The sequence below is a fragment of the Charadrius vociferus genome, unplaced genomic scaffold (genome assembly GCF_000708025.1).
Source record: "Charadrius vociferus isolate BGI_N301 unplaced genomic scaffold, ASM70802v2 scaffold309, whole genome shotgun sequence".
In the NCBI taxonomy this organism is placed as follows: domain Eukaryota; kingdom Metazoa; phylum Chordata; class Aves; order Charadriiformes; family Charadriidae; genus Charadrius; species Charadrius vociferus.
Window position 1 is genome coordinate 2,909,695 of NW_009661370.1, and position 12,936 is coordinate 2,922,630.

At 36.2% G+C, this 12,936-nt stretch overlaps 1 protein-coding gene across 1 annotated transcript in view; it reads left to right on the top strand.

Annotated features, from left to right (window-relative positions):
* Nucleotides 1–12,936, top strand: part of SDCCAG8 (serologically defined colon cancer antigen 8) — a 105,470-nt gene that overhangs the window by 68,617 nt on the left and 23,917 nt on the right. The gene's annotated exons all lie outside the window — the stretch shown is intronic.

Here is a 12,936-nt window from a genome sequence, read left to right on the forward strand (position 1 = left end):
GGCTGTTCTCCGCTCTAACTTGGATGAATTGTCTTACCATATTAAAAAAAAAAAAAAAAAAACACAAATGGGGGGGGGCAGCGGGGAGGAGACAGGAGGTTATTCAGTAATATGAATATAGAGTACAGATGTGGATTCCGTAATAGGTGTACTTTGGGGGTTTACCATCTTACCTTTTGCAATAATATTTGACTTGTATAAGTAGACAAATCTTATTGAAGACTTAGTAGCCAGGGAACTATTAACAGCTTCCAGGCACCATTAGCCTTTTCCGAGAAGCAGCAACTTCCCCAGGAATAGCTGGGAGCAGCTACAGCAAGACTAGTATGGAGTATTTCCACTGATACCAATTGACTGTTCTGGCAGGAGTGTCCAGACTGATAATGCCTTGTGCTGTGATTTGGATTACATGTTCTTAAAGATCACTGTGGAGACTTTTCTTTTTGGTACCAGAAAGTTCATCTATGCTCTCATGGTCTGTTTTCCTCTCCATGTTCAGTGTAATGGGCACTGGAAAGAGCTTAGGCACAGCTGAGGAGGTAGAGGATAAAGTAGGGAGATGGCTGAGAGGCAACTCTGCAAACCAAATCAGCCAGGCTACCTCTTGTCAGTAGTGAAAGGCAAAATGCAGTTTAACTTCATTTGGACTAGATAGTCCTGGCTGGGCAAAATTCTGTTTGATTTTTTTTTTTTTTTTTTTTTTTTTTTTTTTTTTTTTTTTTTGCTGCCATCTCTTCATTCTATGTCTGTCCATATCAGCTTGTTTCTTGCAAGCTCTCTATACATTCTTTTCAGTCATCCAGGGCCCCCTTCTTTCCTCTTCGTTTTCAGATTTCTGTCTGTACCTCATCCTGTTCTTCTGTAACCCAGGATTGACATCATCTTTTATAGCTCAAGAGTACAAAGAAATTAAAAATGCTATGACCACGTCCCTAATCTGTGTGACCACAGAATCTTTCTGTTCACCTCACCTCCCTTTTGGTTTCTTTACTTGTGGTAGATTCTCAGCATATGGGGGACATGCACTGAGGACTCGGGGTTACTTTCAGGGGAAAAAAGAATTAAATCTTTTTTCTATTTTTTCTGCTAGCTGTTCTTCTCTAGACTTATTAGTATCCAGTTGAATTTAAGACTGCTTTGTGAGATTTTAGGACAACCTTTCCTCTGTCAGAACCAAAGAAATCTACTGGAAAATGTTGCTTATTCTCTGCTGCAGCAGCAATGATTATACACTGGAAAAGATTGAAAGCATTAATCCAGAAAAGAAAAGTGGTTTGAAAGCAGAGTGGTCATGCTGCAGGCTGTGACTTACCTTCTGCTGCTGTTTAGCTGACAACAAGGAGAGAAAACAGGGCAGTGATAGCATTTGTCTTATTTAATATTTTACATTATGTAAATATGGCAGAGATTATCAGGTCTTTGACTCATGGACAGTATACTTTACCAGCATTTTAAGAGAGGACTGTGTTATCATATTTTTAATTATGATCTTGCACTGTATTCATTTAAAATCCAGGTAATAACTTATAAGACTGATGTAATAAACTGCTTTAAAAATTCAGTGTAATCTAATTTTAGTTTCCATGTGAAAACTGTAATAGATACTCAGTATCAGTTCACAAATGCTATAAATTGGCTATGAAGTATTCAGATTTAAGTGAAAAAAAGCAGAAAGTATAACTACTACAACAAATAAATCTCCCAATTCCTTATATTTATGTTGAAGGACTTCCACCAAATAAAAATAGTGATTTTTCTCTTCTGATTTTGAAAACAGACATCTGACTATTCTATTTAGTAAAGGCAGAAGAACAAATAATAATAATGTGTTTTGCCTCAGATTTTCATCCGTCACTCAGATACTAATAATCACAACAAAATAACATTAAGGATGATTACTTCTCAACACAGTATGTTTTCCCTTTGTATGCAGCTACAGATAGCACTGGTCTTTTTGCAACACCATCCTGTGAAGTGGGTTCCTACCTAATTTTCTATCTGTTGTTATTCTGGCTCTCTTTAGAAAGTTTCTTGTATCAAAATGATTTTGACTTAACTTGGGACCTAACATTTAAATTTGAATAATAAGGAATTAAGGCATTTGTTTAAGAAGAAATCTCTGTCACTACTTGTGTTCTTCTAGAAGAATATGATAGGCCATGTTATAACTATTTTGCAGAAGGAGCAAGATCTAATTGAACAGACGGAATTTCTTTTAGAGCAACAGTATTTTGGTGATTGTGATAGTTGCAATCCTGAAAGTGAACAAGACAACTCTTTCTTTGTCATTCCTATCTCTCTGTCTGAATGTGCTGTATGTGAATATCATCTGAAATACCATAAAGCAGTTTTTAAAAACCTGCTTTTAAAAGATTGCTTTTAAATCGCTATCCACAAAGATTATTTTAAATCAGTCTTTTCAATGCAATGTAAATATCTATACCTTTTCAGTGTGTTTTTGCTCAGTGAAACACAGCATTAAAAGAAGCAGATGTCCATCTGAATGATATAGTTGATGTATACTGTTGTGGCAAACTTGGGTTGAAAGATGTATGGTTTGCAGGACTAGAGTGACACATTAAGACTGTAGTAGATCTTATGAAGAGGTCTTTATTTAGTGTTGTTAATCTAGCAGCCCTGTGGATCTTTGTTTTAGATATATATATATGATGTTTTTTACATTAGTTTGTGCTTGGTTTGATTTTTTTTGCAGTTACATACTTTTCATTTTAGACAGTGTTTTATTTAGCTAAGTAGATTATCTCAAAAGTATTAATAAACATGACGTAGGGTCACTGATGTGCCGCTGGAAGCGAACTGGTCACATGTGTGACTTTATGGATCTGAATCTTGGAGAAATAAATTCTCTTAGGTGGCAAACAGCACATTGGTATAAATTTTCAACCTGAAAGCAAATTTTATTATTAAATTCTTCAACTTCCCATTCTGTAGATCTGTGTTCATAGTAGAAATTAGCAGGTAGCAGAAAGTACAGAATTTCTCATAGGACAGCTATAAAGATAGAAAGCTAGCCAAGAATAAAAAGAATATGTACCAAAAATAAAAGGTTAAACTACCCTTCTGTTTTCCTTCTATGCTTCACTCCACAAAAAAGAGATTCCAGAGGAAGGAAAATCCAGAATCAAATTAATTCGGTAACTGTACATATAATGTTGGTTCATTCTTTACTTTATCTCTTTTCAAACCAAATTCCAAGCCACGCATTTTCACCTCTGTAGCTAGACCAGTTCTATAAATGCAGATCCACTTTTCACAAGCTCTGTTGTCTTCCAGTTTGGGGAGCAAGAAGAAAAAGATAAGAATCTGCCTTGATGTATATTATTAATGAAACATATTTATTAAAAAGTAATATTTGCCCAAGCTGCCATGGGTCAGGATTTCATCAAGCTATTTAAGCTTTCACTGAACTTAGTTAACAGCTCTTGTAGGTACAAGGTTCAATTATGGCTTTACTTTTCTGCATCTGTTGTTCTTCTCATAAAGTAAGCATTTAATTGTAAGTCATCTATTTAGAGAATTCCTTCGGTGGACAGCCAGTGTCTAAATAGGGAAGCATTTAATTTAATATATCTAGCTCTTTTCTGTGTACATTTCCTGTTAAAGACCCAGGTGATATGTGGAAATACAGCAAATATGGAGTAGCGTCTTCAAGCAGGAGAAGAAAATCCTAGGCAATCGCTTTCCTTTTTTCAAGATGAGCCAGCCATGCCTGTATGTTTTATCAAGCAGCAAAAAAGAGCATATGGGCAGTAACTTGTATGAAGTATGAGGGTTTTTTGAAATCTTTTTAAATAAAGCATAAATTTAGAGCTTCTAATGAGGTTTTTTCCAAATATGTTTCCAAACTAAGTTCAGTATATGGGATCTGGGGCTATGAATTTTCTCTGAAACTTCAGTTTTGGTGATCACAGTTGGTATTACTGTTATTTTTGCTGTAATGTGTGTGATCACTGTCCAATCTGTGCAACATTAACAATAATAATACATTTTATGCAAATTAATATGGGGCTTTTTGTTGTGGTAGCTTTCTGGGGGTGACGGTGTCACACATGTTTCGACTGTGTTTTTGGGAGCTGAAGTTAAAAAGAAGAGCCTACAGGACTGGCAGTTTGGGGCAGATGTGTGTCTATTCCTCAGGCATCAGTGGTTGTAAGTTAACTATAAAAATGTTACAACCATCTGTGTAACAAGACGGCAGAGATCTGCTTTTGCCTGTTACTATAAATAAGAAGGAGATTTGTTTGACTTCATAGACATTGGATTTATAAAGACTATATGTGTCAAATCGTAACTACGTGCCATGTTGCTGAGATGTGTCTGCAGCCAACTACCTGGGGTGTCTTCCCCTTCAGACATGCTAGTGTAGTGCAGCAACTGTGCAGAAATGTCTGTATAGCACAACATGTGACAAATTGTATTTGTTTTCTACCTATGGGGAAATGTATGATTCTTATGGATAAAGCTTATCTGGAAGGGTAGCTGAAATGGATTCTTAAATGGACCGCTCAAGGAGTTAGAGAGAAAATGTAATATTCAGTTTGACAATGGTTTTAAAGGTTTTTCCCACCATTCAATTTCTTCTCGTTGTTGTTACTAAGGGATAGTGTATGAGAAATCGTGTATGCATGAGACAACACATATATATGAAAACTGAGACATATATAGTGAGAATATACCGGCAGTTTCAAGTAACTAATACATAAAATCACAATAGCTGGTTTGCTGTCACTATTACACTTCTGAATAGAGATTTTGGATTTCTTTTGGCAAATCTTCAGTAGAATAATCAATTAAAATTATATCTTGATAACTCGAGCAATCAAGTTGCATTTAAAATTTTACATTTTCTCCCTAAAGCTCTTGTACATTTTTTGTGTTTTCAAGAAATAGTGATGGGTAGAACAACTCAATTTTGATCATTGCCTAAAATACTTTTTTTTTTCCAGTCCAGTTTATTCTTTGTTAGATATATTGTCTTTCTTATTTTTATTTTACTGATAGGTTAGTATTTTTTTAAGTACCATTGAGGCAATTGTGGCTATCTTTTTACTAGACCAGTCATCTGTTTTGAAATGCAGTTATAGAATAAAAATGCACTATATTGTGGCTTTTTACTTTAAATCGCATTAGTTTTTATATTTAAAATAGAGATGAACATACATAGTGTTCATAACATCTTTGATATTAAAGGTTCCTCAGTGTTTAAAGAGCAGTATGCTCCACTTTCTCCTGAGCATCATGATTCATGCCCACATATCTTTGGTGTGGTTTTGCTGTAACGGGATTGCTGTAACCACAGCACAACTGGTGACAGACTTGTTTGTATAACCTTTCACGTGAGGAGTTTGTAAAAAAGCTTTGTGGTCGCTGTGTCCGGCATTGTGGTGCAATCAGATAAAACTCTCAGCTCTGTCCAGAATTTGAGGTTATCACTATTACTTAATTTTACTTAAATATTACTTAATAGACTCACATCTTAGGTTTAGAAATGTATACTCCAGAGAAGTACTATTAGGAAATAATCAACAGATGATGTGTATACACATACATACACACATATATGTTGCAAATCCTGTCAGAGTCTGAAAGTGTATTTGGCTTTTGTTTAATGTTTGGGTGATTGCACACTGTTCACCTGGTCTGGAATAGAAACTGGAAGTTCACATTCTCTCCCTTCCCCTTCCTCTCCAGTTCACTACTTGTCTACTTACTAAATATATATGTTTGTCTATTCCCCCCCCTTACTTTAAGTAGATGTCTATATGTAGTGTGTATAAAATGCATATATTGTTTATGCTTTATGTATAATATTCCCATTCTAAATAGTGAATAAGTTATGTAAGATTATATAAGACAGCTAATACTGGTTTTTAAAGATTTATTCACCAACTATTTGAACACTAGACACATAAAGTAAAAATTATCTTAGTTGTTAGAAAACCTGACAATGTAAACCAAGAGTGAAATACTGGGTCTTCAGAAAACACTGCAAATAGTATGCAAATAAGTTGTTAGCCTTCTTAAGAAGCAAATGACAAGCAGAGGGAAATATCACACCCAATTTTCAGATCAATGTTTAGGGAACTTAATAATGTTCCCTAAGATGTATTCTAGGTCACAGAGTACTATGTTCCTCTCCTGCAGTTATAACTAAGTGTGTGTGTGTGTATGTAAAATATATATACTTATATATTTAGTTCATATATATATATTCCTTTGAGAATGTATTGAGCTCCTTTGTAAAAGTCATTAGGCCTCACTGCTCCAATTTGGACAACAGTTTCCAGCACCACTGATTTTCTAATTGAGATCCTTCTTATTTTTGGTCTGAGTTTATTTGTGTTCAGCTTGTACCTACTTGTCCTTGAGCCAAAATTGGGGTAAGTAATTCTTTTGTTCTGCTTTTATTTTATCTGCACTCATAATGCAGATAATTATAGACAATGATTGTATCTATTCAGTCCTACTTCTGATTAATAAGTGAAGTCGTCTTCTCTTGTTCTTCTTTTTGCGATAAACTCTCCATCACCCTCAGTTTTCTGATTGTTCATCTCTTTTGCATATGGACAATCAGAACTGTCTACAGGGTGTTGGATGAGGGCATTTGAATATCTCTGATGGTGGAATTAATGTATTTACTCGAAGTTCCTAACTGATGGATCCTACGATCGTGTTTGCCTTTTTGACAGCTGCACAATATTGGCAGTTGATAATCCTTCTTTATCCAAGAAGTGCATCCAGGACCTCTTCCTCCCAAGTAAATTCAAGTTGTTAGCAGAGACTTTTGCTATGAACCGAGAATGCATTAAGTCCCTTGTGTAAGACTTTCTAGTACAAAATTTCATCCCGTTTCTGCTGTTCCAATCTTCTGAGTCATCTGTTTGTTTCTGTGCAGTATCCCAGACCTTCTCTAAGCTGATGACATCTCTTAAATTTTTCAGCCCACTCCCACTTTTTGTGCTGAGTCATAATTCAAAATATTCAAAAATCTGTTTAAACTCTAAGAAATCCACTTATAATTCTTCCTCACCTTCAATTGTTCCTGTCCGCTGTGTTCTTTATTTTAGTCAGTTATTTATCAACAACAGCGTAGTTAACAATTGCTAATGGGGCATGATAGTTAATGTTTTGCTGAAGTTAATGTAGGTAAGGTTTATTGCATTTTATTTATCGAAAAATCGGCTGTTAAAGAATTCGGGATTGCTGTGACAGAATCTGCGTGATCTAACTTATGTTTCAGTTTCTCATGTTTTCCATTTACCTTCATGTCCTTATATATTCTTTTTCCTTCAAAATTTGTTGTAGGCTTTTCATGCATTTGAATTCATGTTAATGGGCCGATAATGACTGAATTAGCTTCTTTAAGGATTAGTTAATGCTGCGTCTGTTTTGATTGCTTAGCAATGTAGTCAGTGTGGGGAAAAAGGTGTAGAGGGGAAGACTACGGTGTCTGTGTTCACTTTGCACATCAAGACAGCTGGGCACCACAATTTCAGTGTTTTAGAAACTGGGGAACGATATCTGGGAAAGGGACACCATAAACCTGGGGGGTAGTCAATGCCTCAAAGAAAAGCTAGGTGGAAAAATCGCCAGGTTTGCTTCCTTCTGTGTTGGCCAGCTATCAGCACTCTGACTAACACCCCCTCTGCTAAGAGTCTGGTAATTGTCCACTCTGGAGAATGTCTTCTACTCTACTGCTTTGATGTACTCTGCCTTCACCAAAACAGACACGGGGATAGTTCTTATTCATGCCGTCAACTTCTGGGAGTCAAAGCCTGCAGCTCACTAATAGTAAGCTTGTGTTCTTGTCTACCGGGAATGTAAAAAGCCCTGAAATATGTGTGACATAAAACAGCACAACATAAGGTTCCAGGCTGTTCTTGTTACTTTCTGTTGTCAGCACAGTTGTTGGTTTTCAAATTTAAATGTTAATTTAGCATTAACGAAGAATTCTTGATTCTCTCCTCTAAAATGGAGGTGGATAAAGGTGATGTCTTTGACAGCTCAGCTCAGCCTCTCCTTGATATGGCAAGATCTGGAAATGCTTGGCCCTACGCAGATTATCAGTCATGCTGAAAAATATTTGCATTATCGGAGAGAAGTGTATGCATGGTTTTCCAGTGAAATCCCATTTTATTCTCCTACATTTGCTACAATCCTGCAACTGTTTTTATTTTGGTTGGGGCTTGCTTCTGGTTGCAGTATGTGATCCTTCTTGTGTTAATCTACCAATTACCCCTTAACCACTACCATATCTTCTATTTTGAAACACTGCCTTCAGTGCCTGGTGGTAGCACCACTGGTCTGTGGTGTAGTAGTCATGGACCAGTCTTCCTCACCCCTTTCCCCAGAGATGTGGAATAAAAAGGGAGCAGGCTGGATCGAAGTGCTCCTTTGCTGGCAGGTTCATAAAAGCATAGTTGTTTAATGGTACGAAATAGCACGAAAAAGCATGTCACAGTTCATTTAAGTTATTGGCTAAACGGTATCCAGAGCTACAGAATAAATGTTTACCCAGGATGACAGCCTTTCCAATGTGGTATAAACTCTGGAGGACAACCCTGTCCATGTTTCTCCAAGAAGTATACACCATCTAACAATCTTTAGCAAGTCTCGATTGTTTAGACCACCTAAAAAATTAACTTGTTAAAATCCCTGACTTACCTGGTTTTCTTTCTTGTGTTGTGTTGCATCTGCATTTTTAAAGTTCATTTTTCTGTACTATATTTCTGTGATATCCTTGTGATATGTCAGAACATTAAAAAAAAAAAAATGTTTTCAAATAGCCACTGTGAGACTAACACTATGCAGTCATTCAGCAGCAAATATTTAGTTGGGATATTTAACAGTAATTGGGATCTTCCTATTGGGCCTTAGGTGAACTCAAATAATAGTAAAATCTGACTGTTAACCCATTTGGCAAACTACTTGAAGCAGTAGCAAATTTCCTTCCGGTTTTGATAGCTGCGTATAACCCTGAGATTTTCAGACTAAGGCTATTTAAAACCCTTCATTCCCATATAGCGGGGAACTGAAAATGAAGACAGATGAGTAACATTTAAGCAGCTTTGCAAGTGTGTCATGAAAATTTACCAGCTCTGTAACAAAAGCTATGCACCTGCCTGCTTCCAAGGTTGTTGCTGCAAGAGAAGGAGACCCAAAAACTAATGACAATTTATGTTCTTAATATAGTGAGAGTAGATTTTTGCAAGGCTATTGCAAGGCAGCTTTTTCCTGATAACTTCAGTGTTTTGATTGCTTCTTCAGGGTCCAGTCCTGCTCCTATGAAAATTGATATAACTGTGGATGCTCTCACTTTCCATATATAAGTCTAACCTTCTTTTAAATCCTTGAGTGTTTAGCCTTGATGTGTCTTGTGCCAGTAGTTCCATAATTAATGTTGCACTTAAAGGTGTTTTGGTTTTGGGGTTTTTTTTTTTCTCCCTTCATGATTTTTGTTTTCCATCTTTCAAACTAATTGGAAGTGCTGTTGTTTTTGCATTATGAGACTGAAGACTTATTTTTGCACTGGTTTTGTTCTCTAAAAGACAGATAGAATCGTCTTTTGCCAATTTCTTGTCTAACTTAAAAGTATTATTCTTTTCTGGAGTTCCAGTCATATCTGTTACCAGTTTGTAAGTGCACTCCAAAAAAAATTGCCATCCTAAAAAATTAAATTGTAAAAAGTAGTTGTGTTTATTGTGCCTTGTGATAGTGCTAATTGGTGGTAGCCTAATAGTAACAGGCATTGTGCTAGTTTCTGGAAATGCTATCTTAATGTGTTATCCCTCAGCTACTAATCACAGAAGTTGTAGTAAAATAGATATTATGGAAGTGGCTATAAGGAAGGACAGTATGATAAGAGCTACTTAGCATCTACATTTCTAGTGTACTCAGGACAGTGTTATGTGTGCTCAGGGCGCCTCAGTTTAGTTCTGAAATAAAGTAGTGACGATGGAAAATATGAAAGAAATAGAAAAGGGTAATAGATTATTCTATATTTGTTTGACTTGTTCTTTGTGAACAGTAAGTCCATATATGGAAAAGCCAGATTCCACCTTTAGTTATACATATGGAAATACATCCTTATCCCAAATGTGGTATCTCATTACTTGGACTTGATCCTGAACGGTCTTTAGAATTCTGATTTGATTCAAGTCAAGGTCACTAAATGTTTCCAGGTCTCCAGTTTCAAAAGATTGTCTCAGTGGCATGGCTGAAATTACGGTAATTTTGTCTCCGCTTATGTAAAGCGGTGTAATCTTTTTGAGTGCTACACTTGCACTTCCCACACTACCAGGGATTTAGTCTTAGTTTTAGCTATGTGACTTGCATGTAGTAAAAAAAAAATTTCAGGTTTTTGGGTTGTTTTTTTTTTTCCCTTTGCTTTGATCATTTGAGCAGCTGATCTTAAATATATATTAAAAAAAATATGCGCGTGTGTGTATATATGCATGTGTATATATATACACACACAGTTTCAGAACTAAAAAAAAAGCTCATCTGGTAATTGACACCAAGCATGGACAATTGCACAGAATAAATGTTTGGAAGCATGTGACTTAAAAGCACTTTGACTTTAACTTTTACCATCGTGAAGGCTGTTGTAATCTGCTGTGCCTTATCGCGCATGTGTTAGATGATGCAAATACTTGTGCTTCCCAAATCAGTTTTATGAATAAAATGCACAAACAAGCTAAGTAGAGGCATATGTATGCTTGGGAAGAGGCTTTCATAGGCTGGGCATAAATGGAATTTCTTCATTGACTTTCTGTAATGTTTAACCCACGTCAATAAAATCCGCAGGAAATGTGTCTAACATTTTGTCCTTTTTAAATTTCCATTTTTAATAGCAAGAAGACACTCCAGGCAGTGCATTTCTGGGGGATTATTGCATTTCTCGGGTGGCTGAAGTCACTCACCCTTCAGCCTTGTGCCTCACAACGCACCCGAGGCGAGCAATAATCCCCAGCAAGGCACTGCCTGTCTTATCTTATTGCTTAATTATTATACCTATTTAATGCTGCTTAGAACATTGTCAGCTGTTGAGAAAAGGTAATTATCACTAGTCAAATGAAAAACACTTTTTTGGCTGCCTTACGGATACACATTTTACTGGTACCTTGATACATAATGAAGCCTGATAGCAAAACTTTTGCTTGTCTCTTCTTCAAGCCACAGCTGTTTCCCTGCTAAATTCATCCCATCTGTCTCCCCTTCCGTAAGGCTGTAGGCAGTATAGCATAAGTACAGAAGCAGTTCAGTGCTATTTTGGATAAACATAGCTGAAATTTGAATCTTTGCCATTTGCAATGCACACATTTTGTTTTACTGCTGTAAAGAGAGCTGTCAAAATAAAAACTACATGGATAATTTACTGAAATACAGTCAAATAAAGGGATGATCAAAGGGGAAAAATGAAGATATAATGCAGGGTCACTCTCCCTTTCATGGTGTATTCTGAACAATGTAATTGTTGACCTCTTAACATTGCTGAGGTCAGAGAAATTGATAGTGAATAAGAAAAGTAGAAGGCACTGAATTAGAATATAGCGTGAAGAAGTCTAGACTTCATGCCACAAAGGTTAATTGTTGCAGGCAATTATTTGTGATAGTGCCCTATCGAGATATCTGATCAAGGTATAGCTCTTTGCTTGTTTTTTAAGGAGGATATATTGTATACAATAATACAGCTTGGCCACGTTTCTATGTGACACTTTGTCTCTGAAAATGGAAGGGCACCATAACGATCACTGTGAGGCAACGGTCATCTACACCTTCCTTTAATCTTTCCAGTTTTAGCTGGCATGGAAAAAAAGCTGAATACAGTCATTTTCATTGAGTTTGCTGTTCTAAATTGGATTGGTAGTTAGTTACCCAAGGCTTGTGTTTGAAATTCTAGACTTTGTGGGACAAAAGATCCAAATGCCAATAAGGTCTGTTTGATAGTTCACCTTTTTGACTTGAATAAGTAGAGTTCTGTACAATATACAATGTTTGAGATTCTTTCAGACGAAACCATTTTTAAAAAGATCCTCTATTCTGCTGAAATGTTGGAAATCCTATTGGTGCCTTTAGTAAGAGAAGGGTTTTGACCACTACATCTTGGATATATTTTCTTTTCACTACTCTGTTGTGTTCTGTGTGGCCCGTCTTGGAGAAGACTGTATTTCATCAGCACTGTGTCTGTATGGCTGGTAAACGCTTATGAGTCTTTTGTAGGAGAACCTTGGAAGCTCTTTCTAGGTTAACCCTGATGGGTATTTGGGATAGTTCCACATCCTGTGAAAGTTAATTCTTGAAGGCTAGTGCTTCCAAATCCATATTGTCTTAGTTAAAGGTGAACAAAGCCATGTTTGTCCTAACCTAGAAGATGCTCTCATTGACAAAGAAAGAAATAGATGAAGTTCATGTTAGTGGACAATGAAATGATCTCAGTATAAAATTAATCTAAATGTTACAAGCAGAAAGTTCCTTTGGGAAAAAGCACTTTGTGGAATTCACTAGTACTGAAATACTGATTTTCGTGTTCTGTATTGAGGTAGAGACAGGGAAAAAAGGATGTTAAGTCATTAGCTTCTTCAGTATTTACAGGATTGTTTTCAAGCTGTATCAAAAGAAACAAAGCCTTTTGTAATATTACTAAGAAAGGTACCGCTACATGAAAAGCTTACACAATGATTTTCATGTAAATATATGTAAAATCAATACTCTGCGGCAAGAACCAAGGCTGCATTATTCCTTCACATTTACAGGAATGTTAGAATTTCTCAATCTTTATAGACACTACATTGAAATATATTCAAAGGTTGTGAAATATTATTTTCAGTTTTGTTCAGTAATGACTATAAATAAGGATGTTATAGTCTGGGACACTATATGTTGGCATTTAGTCCTCCAGTAACTAATCCAGGA